Source organism: Mobula hypostoma, chromosome 8, assembly GCF_963921235.1.
Source record: "Mobula hypostoma chromosome 8, sMobHyp1.1, whole genome shotgun sequence".
In the NCBI taxonomy this organism is placed as follows: Eukaryota; Metazoa; Chordata; class Chondrichthyes; order Myliobatiformes; family Myliobatidae; genus Mobula; species Mobula hypostoma.
The window spans coordinates 69,847,477-69,861,544 of NC_086104.1; the positions used below are offsets into that span (position 1 = coordinate 69,847,477).

Sequence of the window (14,068 nt, forward strand, 5' to 3'; positions counted from 1 at the left end):
CTCAAGAAGGGAAAATGTGAGGATCTATGGAGTTCCTGAAGGAACTGAAGGTAAACCTGGATTGATGATTCCCTTCGTGCAGAAGCTGCTTAGAGAGAACCTTCATATACCGGCCGCAAAAGACCTACAGATAGAAAGGGCTCACCGCGCGTTGGCACCACAGCCTCCGGCAGGCGCCCAGCCCAGATTGATTCTGGTCAGATTTCTCAGTTACAGAACGAAGGAAGAGGTGCTTAAACGGGCATGGCGAAAGAAAGGTTTCATGTGGAGCAACTGTAAAATCAGTTTAGACCATGATTACGCACCAGGGATTCTTGCCAGACGGAAGGAATATGGGGAAACACGGAGGGTCCTGAAGGAAAACGACATCAGATTTCAGACCCTGTATCCAGCTTGGCTGAAAGTCTTTTATGACGAAGGGACAAAAACTTAAGCTACGGTGGAGGAAGCAACGTTGGACCTGGCGGACCGGGGACTACCTATTAAAGTTATCACCCAACTGGAGTCGCTACTGGAGAGGATTCAGCAGAAGTCGTGGCAGTTAGTGGGGTGAGAACGCTCCACACGAACGAGAGTGTCAAACTACAAGGAAAAGCTGCAAATATTCAGAAGCGAATGTACAGAGAGTACAGATTAATTAAGAGAAATGACTGAAAAGAGTAAATCAGACTTAAACGTAAAATGAAAGCTGGTATCTGAAAATAAACTAGACGGAATAACTTGAATGATAGCAATATGGTCGAGACATAAATAGGAGAAAATTCTCTATGATTATTCAAACTGCTGAGGGCCCTCTAACACGGTGAAGATAGAGGTTATCCCTCTGAACTGAGGCGGGTCGGTGCTCAGGCCTCGCTGTGGGAAGTCGGGAAAAATTTTCAAATGTTATACGTTCAAAAGTGTCCAGGGTGTGGTTATACATTTTGGTTTACTGTTGAGAAGGGATTGCTTACTGTTTGGTTAGAAAAGGAGAGTTTTTTTTTCTACTAGAGAAAAATGCAAATTGAATTGGTAAAAATAATTTCCTATAATGTTAATGGGATTTTGAATCCAATTAAAAGAAATAAGATTATGTCTAAATTGAAAAAAGAGAGGGCACAAATAGCTTTCCTCCAGGAAACACATATGAGCCAATCTGAACATGGAAAATTAAAAAGAATGGGCTTTAAGCATGTATTTTATTCATCATATAAATTGAGCCACAAAAGAAGGGTAGCTACTTTAGTATCAAGTACTCTTAATTATAAACATATTTCAGAGACTAAAGACAAAGATGGAAGATTTGTAAAAATTACAGGAAGAATAGAAGGTACAGAAATAACACTGCTGAATGTTTATGCTCCTCCAGGTTATGAATGGTCATTTTATAGACACATTTTTGACCTAATGGTCAGTTTTCAAGGGGTAGTAATTTGTGGAGAGGATTTTAATATTAGATTAAATCCTACATTAGATTCTTCAAGAATAGTTACTCAGAATAAACCTCTGACTCGGAAAATGAAGTTATTGATGGAGGAGTTGGGAATTATAGATGTGTGGAGGGAATTACACCCCACTAGTAAAGATTATACACAGTATTCTTTCCCTCATGCAGCCTATTCAAGGATAGACTATTTCTTTATCTTTAATACAGATAGACTCAGGATAAAAAACTGTAATATTGCAACAATTGATCTGTCAGATCATAGCCCAGTCTCTATGTCTCTAATTCTGGAAAGGAAAATGAGGAAAACGCTATGGAGGCTAAACTCACATATACTCAATAACCCGAAAGTAATGGAGAGATTAAGGGGAGAAATCAAAGGATATCTAGACCTTAATGACATGGGAGAAACATCACCAGTAATCTTATGGGATACATTGAAAGCTGTACTGAGAGGGAAAATTATTTCCATTACCACTCACATGAAAAAAATCAATGCACAAAAATTAGCAGATCTTCAAGGAAAATTAAAACAACTTCAAGTTGTAGATAGCAAAAAAAGTAATTCTAATTTAAAACAGGAAATTAGGAAATTGCAAAGTGAAATTAACGATATTTATACGTTGGAAACTCAAAGAAATTTTCTTTACCTGAGACAAAAGAATTATGAAGTGTAAATCAGCTAGATTATTAGCATATAAATTACGAAAACAACAAGCAGGCAATACAATTCATAAAATAAAGAATCCAAAGACAAAGCTTGTAGAGAGTACAATAGGGAAAATTCAAGAGAGTTTTGAAACATATTATCGACAGCTGTATTCCCAACCCCGGGCCTCCAATGAGCCCTATATAGGCAGTTTATTGAATTCTTTAGATCTACCTAAACTTACAGATTTACAAAATGAAAGTCTATTAGAACCAGTAACTGCCGAAGAACTGAATGTGGCCATCTCTAGGTTAAAGGCTGGAAAGTCCTCGGGTTCAGATGGGTTTACCTCAGAGTGGTACAAATCCCTAAAGTCACAGTTAGCCCCATTACTTCTTAACACCTTTAATTGGATCTTGCAGAGAAGAGAAACTCCACCTTCCTGGAGAGAAGCGATTATTTCAGTTATTCCTAAAGAGGGTAAAGATAAACTAGAATGTGGCAATTATCGGCCAATTAGTGTTCTTAATTTAGATTAAAAACTATTTACATCTATATTAGCACGCAGATTGGAAAAATTTACCTGGCCTAATCCACTTAGACCAGACTGGATTTATTCAACAAACACAGGACAACATAAGGAGAACTCTACACATATTATAACAGATTAATAAGAACGAGACAGAGACAATGGTAGTAGGATTAGACGCTGGGAAAGCTTTTGATTCGGTTAGTTGGGCATTCCTATACAGAGTGTTAGGAAGATTCGGCTTTCAAGAAAAGTTTATTAAAGTAATTCAGACTCTATATGACAGCCCTGCAGCTCGAATTAAGATAAATGGGGACCTTTCTGACTCCTTTATTTTAGAGAGAGGCACTAGACAGGGATGCCCAATTTCTTCTCTCCTTTTCACGCTATATATTGAACCGCTTGCCCAACTAATAAAACAGAGCGAAATCATAAGAGGTATCAAGGTGGCAGGGATTGAACAGAAAGTGGCGTTATTCGCAGATGATGTTTTAGTCTATCTGAGTGAACCAGAAAAATCATTTACAGGATTGTTTACGCTGTTGGATGACTTTGGGAAAATATCAGGTTATAAAATAAATGTAAAGAAAACGCAGGTTATGTCCCTAAATTATACATCATCCAAAAAATTGCAGGATACATATGACCTTAAGTGGGAAGCTAAATCATTAAAATATTTAGGAATAACCCTGCCGAAGGATCTTTCAACGCTGTCACAGGTAAATTATGGGCCATTAATCTCAGAGATAAAAGCAGATATGCATAGATGGAATCTTATCCCCTTTTTAAGTTTAAATTCAAGGATAAATACTATAAAAATGAATATTCTTGGTTACTGTATCTTTTCTGTACTTTACCTGTGGAGGTGGATGATAATCAATTCAGGGAATGGGACAAATGGATTTCCCGCTTCATTTGGCAAGGAAAGAAACCTAGAATTCGATATAACATCTTACAGTTAGGGAAGGAAGGAGGAGGTATGGTTCTTCCTTGCCTGAGAAATTATTTTTATGCCTCACAGATAACCCCTCTGTTATATTGGTGTAATAGGGAATATAAGGCTAGATGGAAGGAAATAGAATTTGGATTGGTTGACAGTTTTCCTCTACGGGCCTCAATAGCTGACAAAGGATTGATGACCCAATTGGAAAAATTTAAAAACAGTTGGATAAATCTTACATTAAAAGTATGGCAGAAGGTGGTTAATTCATGTGGAATTAATAACATGTTAAAACTCTTCAGATGGTGTGCATATGATACCGAATTCCTTCCCAACAGAGGAGATAAAAGATTTGAACTATGGATAAAGAAAGGTCTTACAACCTACCTCTCATTTATACGTAAAAGAGTATTACAAAGTTTCCAAATCCTGCAGGACAGACATGGCCTAGAACACAATGACTTTTTTAGGTACCTTCAAGTACGAAATTATGTTAACCAGAGTTGCAGATATACAGACCTATGAACAGTAGAATTAGAATTTTTCAAGATTCTTAATTCGGCTTGCGACTCAATGCCTAGTAAATCAGTTTCTCGATTATATAATGTACTCTCCCATGCTAAAAATGTAAACACATTGTATATTAAAGAGAAGTGGGAGAAAGAAGCGGGGTTGGTACTTTCAGAGGAGGCTTGGGGGAAAATATGCAGCTTTCAGTGGTCTTCGACTAATTCTCTGACTTGGAGAGAACATTGTTGGAAAAATATTATAAGATACTTCAAGACCCCATATCAGGAAAAATATAAAGATACAAACGTGACGTGTTGGAGAAGGTGCGGCTCCAAGGAGGCAAATTATTTCCATATTTTCTGGGATTGTCCTAAATTAAGTCTATATTGGGAAGGTATTCATAGAACATTAGTTAAGGTACCCAGATACCTCTGAACTTTGAGACGCTCTATTTGGGGCATGTATTGTTTCTTGAACAGAAGGAAGATATAAAGTTACTGCAGGCCCTTTTAGCGGCAAGTAAGAAATCAATCACTAGAAAGTGGCTAAATCCAAAACCACCTACATTAGAAGATTGGCACGAAATTATCTTGGAAATATTTAAAATGGAAAAGTTGACTTACTCCCTGAGAATTCAGAAAGAAAAATTTTATCAAATCTGGAATAAATGGATTGAATATATAACCCCAATGCGAGCAGACTTTAGATGACTCTCCTAATGATTTATACTGTTCTTCTCATCAACACAGTAATATTGCTAACGTAAGCACCCCTAGTCTAAATGTTTACTGTTTTTGTTTTTTTTTTGGAAAATAGAGAATTAATACAAGTAAAGGAAAAGATTTGGGCAAGGGATAAAAAATGATAAAATTAAGTAAATAAGTACATAGGGATTGGATAATTATGTTTGGGGGCAAGAGCAAGTATGAACAAGTTAGGATATAAACACCTACAATGGTTGTTACATAGGCTTACATACAACATTTTGGACCAGAAGAAATGTTCCAGAAGAGATATATGGAAACTATTACTAATCCACTATTATTACAATTTTTCTTAATAATTAATACCATTACTTAGCCTAATAGATTAGAATTTCCACTGTACATAATTATCTATTTAAGTGTCCTTAATTTCTTTTTATATCATCTCAATGTGTACTTAAGAATGTAAAAATAATTATAGTTTTATACATATAAAAATATGGAAAAGGTTATACATGTGAAAAAAATACATGATACTCGTGAATTCCTTATTCAAATAAAAATAAAATTTAAAAAAAAAAGGATTCTAAAGGAGCTGAATCTCCAAACCTGGAGGACTGATGGATCACTCTTAGTCTGGCCTCTACTCTTGGACCTGTTTAGCATGAGTGACCCTATCAAGAGCCAAAGCATGAAACCCTGACTCCAGCCAACATAGCTCTCCAGGTCAACACTCGAGCCTCCAACCCATGACAAGGTCTTGTGGAGGTGTTTTTTTGTATATGGTTAGCTTTACACACACACACACACACACACACACACACACACACACACACCCCTTTCTTAGACCCAAAGATGGACAGCAGTGGCTTGTGATCAGTAAAGAAAGTGAAGCATCTGCTTCTAAGCATTTCGTAGAATTTCAGCAAAGATTACTGCCAAAGTTTCCTTCTTGATTTGTCCATAGTTTGTTTCTGCTGCAGTCAGTGATTTGGCTGCTGCATGACAGCTTTCTAGGAACATCAAAGAAGATATAGAATATGTCAGTTCCCACTGGATGTATCTGTCATGACAATGATTTGAAACTCTGGGTTGAAATGCATCAAGAGAAGATCAGGTGATAGCAAATTATTCACCTGATCAAAAGCATTTTGGCATTGTTTGAACCATTTCCATGTGGCACCAATGTTGAGCAAGTCATTGAATTGTTCCCTCGGCTGGTACATTGCTGGGAGTAATGCTGAATAATGACTGATCATGCCCAAAAATAACTTAAAGTGTTGACATCTGATGGTGGAGGTAACATAGCAGTGATGTTTTTGGGATCTGGGTGACAACTGTGCTCATCTATGATGAATCCCAGATACTTGATGGAAAGCATCAGAAGGCTGCATTTTTCTACCCAAAGTCACAATCCAAAGTCAGTAGTTTGATCAAAACATGGTCCAGGCATTGCATAGTTCTGCCTAATATGTGTCCATCATAATAATGTCAAAGTAAGTGGCAACACTGTCAGTAACACTCAGCAGGGTGTCCATAAGCTGTTGGAAAATTGAAGGAGCCGCTTTACTCTGAAAGGCAGATGGAGGAAGGCGAAGAGACATGGTATGCTTAGTGTTGACGAAAAGTACAATTGTTTATATTATTAGTTTAGGCAGTTTGTGTTTGTCTATTATTGTGACTTGGATGAAGATCAGACCACATTTTGAGTAATTAATGCAGAAAATTAATTGCAAAGTGTTCACAAACTTTTTCTTGCAACTGTAGGTTCAGCCAAGGTCCAACTTGCAAAGTAGTGATGACTTCAATTTTGCAAGGAGACCTGCGGGTACCTGTTATGGGTACTGGTATGTCTCCATGTTTGAGACCAGTTGTGAAGTTTGCATACAACCTCTCTGCATTGGCTTTCTTGATGATGACTGTTGGTGCTCTTGAACATGAGAAGTTGTCACCTTTGATCACACCAGCTTGTTGTAGATGATCTTGCTCTTGCTCCGTGATTGGTAAGTTTGTGTATGGTACTGGTCTTTTGGTATGGAAGACTGGCTTTACATCTGGACGGAGCTGGAGTTCTGCTTGAAGTTTGGTGCAGCAACCCAAACCTTGAAACACTGCTGCATAACATTGTTGCAGCTGCTTTGTATGGTCTCACAGATGGGTGGTGGTATGTCGTTGACTTACTTGATTTGAATGGCCAATGTCTTCATACAGACCTTGTCCAGAGGGATGCTTCAGAGATCAAGCTTGTCCATCTAGTCAGTGCCAAGCACATTCAGATCTGGCTGGTCTGTTAAGTAACACACACTGTTGACTTGGTTACTGTTCAGCTTCACCATGCAGTGCAGTTTGCCAATCTGCTGAAAGATTCCGCCTGATGCGCTACAGGCAGAATGATGAGTTGCTTTGGTGAGGACCCAGGTGCCTGCCATGTTTGTTTGGAGATAATGGTGATGTGATGCTGTAGTTAGCTGTAGCTTGACCAGCTGATTGTTGTACCATCTGCGGTCAAAGTCAGATTGAGTATAACTGTTAAGCTCCTTGCAGATATTGATGGCTTTTGAAACTTTGAGTCCTCGTGTGTCACTGGTCTAGAAGACAGTGAATGAAGGATGGCAAAAGCCTTCTCTGACCACGGTGTGGGCATTTGTTACAGATATGTTTGTATGGGGAATTTCTTGCCTAACACCACGCACCACAGTTCCAACAAGTTCTGTTTGGCCGCTTGTAGACCTGTTAAGTGGTGATGCTGGGCCACTGGAAACTGTATTGACCACATTGGAATTGCGTTTCAGGTTGATTAGACTCTGATATTTTTGAGTGACAGCTTATAGAGTCATATCAGTTTCTTGCTTTGGTCAGGCCAGGAGCTGTTTGCAAATGTCTGCATCACCAGGTACCTGACGTCCACAAATAATGATTCATGATTCAGTCACATTACCTAGCTTGATCTTTTCACTTGCGCTATTGACAGCATCAGTATATGCAATGGTTATCGGGATCATGTTTAACAAATTTTAAGTAGTGGTGGCGAACACTGGAATGACTGCTCTCCAAAACTGCTTAATAGCTGACAGATTTGTCAAACAATAGGTCACTAGGGTTCTTGGGCAGGATGAAGTTGAAATAATGCTCATGTTCACCAGTACCTAATTTTCAGAGCAAAATGTGTCTTCCAAGTGTTGTCTTTACTGTTGACCTCAACCTGGAATACAACTTTGTAACGTTTGAACCACGAATCAAAATTAACTTCCGAAGCATCATCGAACTGGAAGTTGGTAATGGAAGCAACAGCTGACTTGCATGAGTTCTGTTCAGTGTTTGACACCAATGCTGTTAGACTCACAATAACCTGCTGGTCAAGATTTCAATTAACTTCAACCAGGCAGCCTGAAATTGAGCTTGCTGCTATTGTAGATTTGCGTGCAAGTCTTCTGCTAAACTTGCCATGTTGATATAATACAGTGCCTCGTTGCCAATTTGTTGTGTTCACTCGCCTATGACTGCTGATGAGACCTGAAGCCAGGAGATGGAACAAAGCTGGAATTCAAAGTAAACATTTATTCAGTAAAGCCACACAACTACCAATAATCTCAAAACACAGTGGCGCATCCCAAAGCACGATTATTTAAATGGTTTACCCAAGAACATTGAGATGTTGATCGGAACAATGACCAATCAGTGAAAGGATTGGTTGTCTGCTGATCAATAGGTGTTGGTTGTTTCAACTCACAGTAACATTAAGGCAAAAGTACCAGCATGGATGGAGAATTGACTAACTAGAGAGAAGGAACAAATGGGGATAAGGAGGCAGGCTTCAAATTGTTAGCCTGTAACCAACAGATTTGGTGATTGGACTTTAGCTTCCTTCCTATGAATCAATTATATTGGAAACATAATGTATTAATGCCAGATTTGGAGATGAAATGAGGGTGGGAAGGCAAGCAGTAAGAATACAGTTAGCTGTCTGAGAGAGTGGAAACAAATTGGCAAATGGAATATAATATGTATAAAATGGAGTATAATCTTTTTCAAAATGTATTTTTTATGATTGTGAGACTATACTCTACTCCAAGAACAATGGATACAGCAGGTCTACTGCATCAGTGATCTGTTTGTTGTTCGGAGCTGCCATCCAGGGTGCCAAAGGAGCCAGCGGATGAGTCAGAGGAGGAGAAGCCGGCATTTGTTGGGGTAGGGATGAGGGCTGGACCTCGGCTGGTGGGGGTGGGGGGGTGACGCTTGGCCGGAAGGAGCTGACTTGGGTGCAGACCGTGCTGCTGCCTGCTACTCAAAGGCTCCATAGTTGTTGCGTCAAAGCAGTGTGCAGTGTAACCGTGAGTGGCTGTCTTGGATGTTTCTCTTGTGATTGCAAGGCCCTATTGGACACTGATAATGTGAGATGTCTCAGGCCTTGTTCCCTTGTTTGGTGGTGAGACAGGTGATGAGGCAGCAGCATGGCCTCTGTTGTAGCGAGGAACAGGCCTCGTGGGCTTGCCGCCTGTTGCTGCAGTCCAGGTGAGATGACACTGGAGGCAGTGTAGTGTGTAGTCTGTACTCAGTTGGGAGGTGGCCTCTCCTGTCAGTGCTGCCCTCCAGTGTTTGACTGGTGGAAGGGCAGGCTGAATTGCCGGGAGCTGTATCATCAATTTGCAAGTCGCTCAAGAATTTGGACTATACATGTGTTTCCTTGCATAATGTGTGTGTTTTTCTTTCTCTCTTGCTATTTTAAACATATGTTGTACACCTGGGCCCCAGAGGAACACTGTCACGTTCAACTGTATCCATGTATGGTCTGAATTATAATTTTATTTGATTTGATAATGTGAGAAATATGATTTATTTTGGAAGGAAGAATTTTAAGTTTGTTTTAAAGGAGGAAGACTATAGAAACCTGCAGCACAAAGGATTTTTGGTTATTTGAGGATTGGTGTGTAAAAGTATGGAAAATGAACTTGAGGAAAGTTGCATCAACCATGATGTTATTACGTGGCTGAACAAGCTTGAGAGACATTGCGTTTATTCCAGTTATTGTTTTTAGGTTTTGTTTACTAAAGGGACAGTACTGTAATTGTTTTAGATATTAACTTGCAAAGCTTGTTCTTGGATCTTTTGCCTCAATCCTATCGTACGGCATTTTGGTATCTGAAACCCAAAAACAGCACTTACTGATATTTGATTAGAAGAGACAGTAAAACTATAAATGCTCCAAGCTACTTTGATCAGCAATTTTGAGACTGTCACATTTACCTGGAGAACATGCTGTATAAATATGTTGGGGGATATTTTGGCAGAAGACATTTTAACTTCATGGACATCAGTTGCTTTAATTGCAAGATGAAAGCAATTTGGGTGCATTTTTGATTCAAAAGAATGCTTAAAAAGGATGATTTTTAAATGCTCTAAACAGAACTCAGACTGGTTCAAGGTAAGAAGCTGAGGGTGGTGGTTGTAGGTCATTGCTTGTAATGGCGACTGATGACTAATGGTGTGCCACAGAAGTGGTGTTGGGGCCCTCGTTATTCATTATTTATCAGAAATGTTTTGTTATTGTCTTATGACATGAAATTTGTTGTTCTGTGACAGCTGTACAGTGCAAAGACACAATGACTATAAATTACAAAAGCAGTACAGGCAAAGCAATAACAAGGAGGTGGTCATCGACCTTGATGGCAAGGGGGAAGAACCTGCTTTAAAATTTGATCATTTATCACATATAACTGACATGGATGTGAATGCACAAGGTAAGTTTATGGCTGCCATGAAATTAGGTGCTATTGATAGTGAAACAAGATACCTTAGATTGTGCTGAGGTGGGGGTGTGGAAAAGTGCTTGATCAGTTAGGGCAGTGGGCCAAGAGCATCATTTTTTGATACAGATTTATTTATCACATACTTATTGAAACATACAGTGAGATGTCTTCTTTCACTATCAATAGCAGCTAATTTTGTGTCAGCCACAAACCTACCCACAAAAGGTAATGGATGTAGCCCAGTCGTCACGGGTAAAGCCCTCCACAACATTGAGCATGTCTACATGCAGGAAAGCAGCATCCATCATCAAGGGCCCCCACCTTCCAGGCCACGCCCTTTTTTGCTGCTGCCATCAGGAAGGAGGTACAGGAGCCCCAGGACCCACACCACCAGGTTCGGGAACTGTTATTACCCCTCAACCATCAGGCTCTTGAACCAAAGCGGATAACTTCACTCACCCCAACACTGAATTGAGCACAACCAATGGACTCACTTTCAAGGCCTCTTCATCTCTTGTTCTCGATATTGCTTATTTATTTATATATTTTTTCTTTTCGTATTTACGCAATTTGTCTTTTGTACATCAGTTGTTCATCTTGTTGAGTGTGGTCTTTCCATGATTCTGTTGTGTTTCTTTGTATTTATTGTGAATGTCTGCAAGAAAGTGAACTTTGGTTGTACGGTATATGGTGACATACGTACTTTGATAAATTTACTTTGAACTTTGATCATGGTTTGGCCTTTGGGCCTCACGGGTGGATCTTGATTGGTGGCCTCAGCCTCCAGACTCACATGGACCTCCAATCTTGGTGCCCTGGAGGGTGTGAGGTGGATGGTAACTGTCCCTCATGACTCTTGCCCATACAAACTTCCGACTCAGGATTTGGCAACCTGGGAATCACTGTTCTCCTCAGCACCTGATGACCTGACACAACCCCACCTCCAGATTGCTGACCTTTGAACATGATGCATTCCAATGCAGGCTCCGACTCTGACTCTTCGTTTTCCCTCATCCCTGTCCCTATGGTCCAACTTGACCCATAACTCTCCATAATGTCCCCCGATCCATCCCTACAACCTTAAAAAGTAAGTAAGCCATATCAGATATCACACCTCAGCGCCAACTTGACTTGAGCAGTGGCTCCTCGGCCTGACAGTTCACTTACTGCCCCTGACCACTTAATTCATCCTCATCCCTATCCTTAAACCCTAATCTGACCCCTAACTCCCCACACTGTCCCAAAAACCATTCCTGTGAACCTAAAAAAACAGCCAAGTCTGAGTTAAAGCATCGAATGTCACAGCTTGCCACCATGTTGACAGGGGAGTCAGACCCGTGTAGGGCATGTCTTACAAATGGTAGTATGCCAGGAAGTGCATTGAAATAGAGGGACCTTAGTGCATTGTTCATTGAAGGCAGCATCACATGTAGACAAGGTGGGTAAGAAAGGCATTTAGCATGTTGGTCTTCAGTCAGGCAGTTGAGCAGAAGATGTGACTTGTGTTGAAATTGTTTAAGTCATCAGTGAGGCCCACTTGGAGAATTGTGTAGAGTTTTGGTTATCTTGTTAAGGAAAGACTGCAGAAAATTTGCGAGGATTTGGGCAGGATTAGAGGGCCTGATTTAGAAGGAGAGGTTGACATGCTAGGACTTTATTCCTTGAAATGGAGGAGACTGAGTGGCAATCTTATGGAAATACTTAAAATTATGAGGGGCATAAATAAAGTGGGTAGTAAGTCATTTTCCCCAAGGTAGGGGAGTCCAGCACTAGAGGACATTGGGTAGGGTGAGAGGAGAAAGGTGTAAAATGGACCTGAGGGTCAAGATTTTTTCCAGGTACAAAAATATAATTTAAGAGGCACTTGGGTAGATGCTGAAAGGAATGTGGGCGGAACATGGGAAATTGGGACTGTTTGGATGGTCAGCATGGACTAGTTGGAGTGAAGGGCATGTATCTGTGCTATATTGCTATGAAGTTTCAGCATAAGATTCCCAATAAAACTTGTTAGCTAGCTTGGCAAATAACTTGATGTTTAAAAGGATCTTGCATCCAAATCCAGTAATGTTCAACTCTATATTTAACTATTGAATGGTGGTGATATTTCAGAGAACCTGCCCCTTTTCATTAGTGTTTTAGTGAATTTGAGATTGACTTTAAAATATAACACTAAAAGAAATGAATTTTGTTCTTTCAATTCATTTTTTCGGTTTGCTTCAGTATGTTATTTGAATTGAAAGGATCCCAATTCTGCTGGAGGATGCATTGCTACTTTTCAAATTTTAAGTGATCCCCATTGTTTATAATGGGAATTATGTTTAGATAGACCGACATCAGTTCCAAGTAAGGGACCTAGATTTAAAACGCTGACGTCAGTTCTTTGTGGGAATGGGACCCGCTCTCAGGGCCTCACTACCGGCCGCTTTTTGATATCCCAAGGATGCGGCCTGGAAGGTTAGCGTGCCTTCAGGTTGCTGGTTTCTCATGGCTTTGGAGATGGGCTGATTCAAGACCGGTGCCCCTGATTGAGGCATCATGGGAGAACACAGAACATCGGGAACAGAGGGTTAACAGCAGGAGACCTGAGCTCTCTGGGCGCAGAGCTGAGAAAAAAACAATACAACAGACTTTTCACATCATAAATCAGCAAATTGTTATGTCTCCCCTCTCACTGTGAAGTGGGGACACCTCTTTTTCCCCTATTAGAGAGAGAGAGAGCGCTTGTGGTATGCCGAATTACCAGGTGAACGAGTAGTCTGGAGTACTGCAAGTCTGTGTCTTCATTGATGCTTTGCGTCGATGCTTTTTTTTGCTGGTGGGGGGGGGGTCATTGCCTTGCTGCTGCTTGTGCATGGAAGGGGGGAGCTGGGGTGGCGCTTTGGGGTTCTAATATTTAACTTTCATTCATTCTTTGGGGCACTCCTCTGTTTTTGTGAATGTTAGCGAAGAAAAAGAATTTCAGGATGTATATTGTATACATTTCTCTGACATTAAATGTATCTATTGAAACCTATTGAAAATTAATAAGCCTTCAATTTGATCCAGTGTACACATGATTTAAAATTCCTTCTGACTGAATAGAAATATCACTGCCATTGTGATTGTTGACTCCATATTATTTGTGAGTGAGGCTGCTTCATTTTTTGATATGGTTTATTGGACTATCTAAATGCAGCAAAGCGCAAAGACTGGTCAAGTACACTGAGTGCTTCATGCAACAAAGCCAATTAGTCATTACTGTGGCACAAGAGTACTTGCTGAAATGTTTGATATTTAAAGAAAAGCAAACCAGACAGTTGAAAATAGTGTATTGTTTCCTTCATGTGCTCTTCCTGCCCTCAAAAGGTCGGTCAGGTTTCAAGATGGGTTTGTCTAAAATGTTCGCCTCTGGGTGTCAGTAAAACTTTGTAGTCTGTAAGATTTGAATTAAGAGTAAAGACCCACCAAGGGCACCAATCTGTTTATAACAAAGGAAACATGCTGCCCTACATGGAGATGTCTTCTGTTCAGTTTGGTGAAACTAATTAATGGGTGGATAAGAAATCGTGTCTTTTCCCCACTCT

At 40.0% G+C, this 14,068-nt stretch overlaps 1 protein-coding gene across 1 annotated transcript in view; it reads left to right on the top strand.

Moving 5' to 3' along the window:
• The window catches only part of LOC134350621 (aftiphilin-like), a 102,625-nt gene that overhangs the window by 66,427 nt on the left and 22,130 nt on the right, over positions 1-14,068 (top strand). The gene's annotated exons all lie outside the window — the stretch shown is intronic.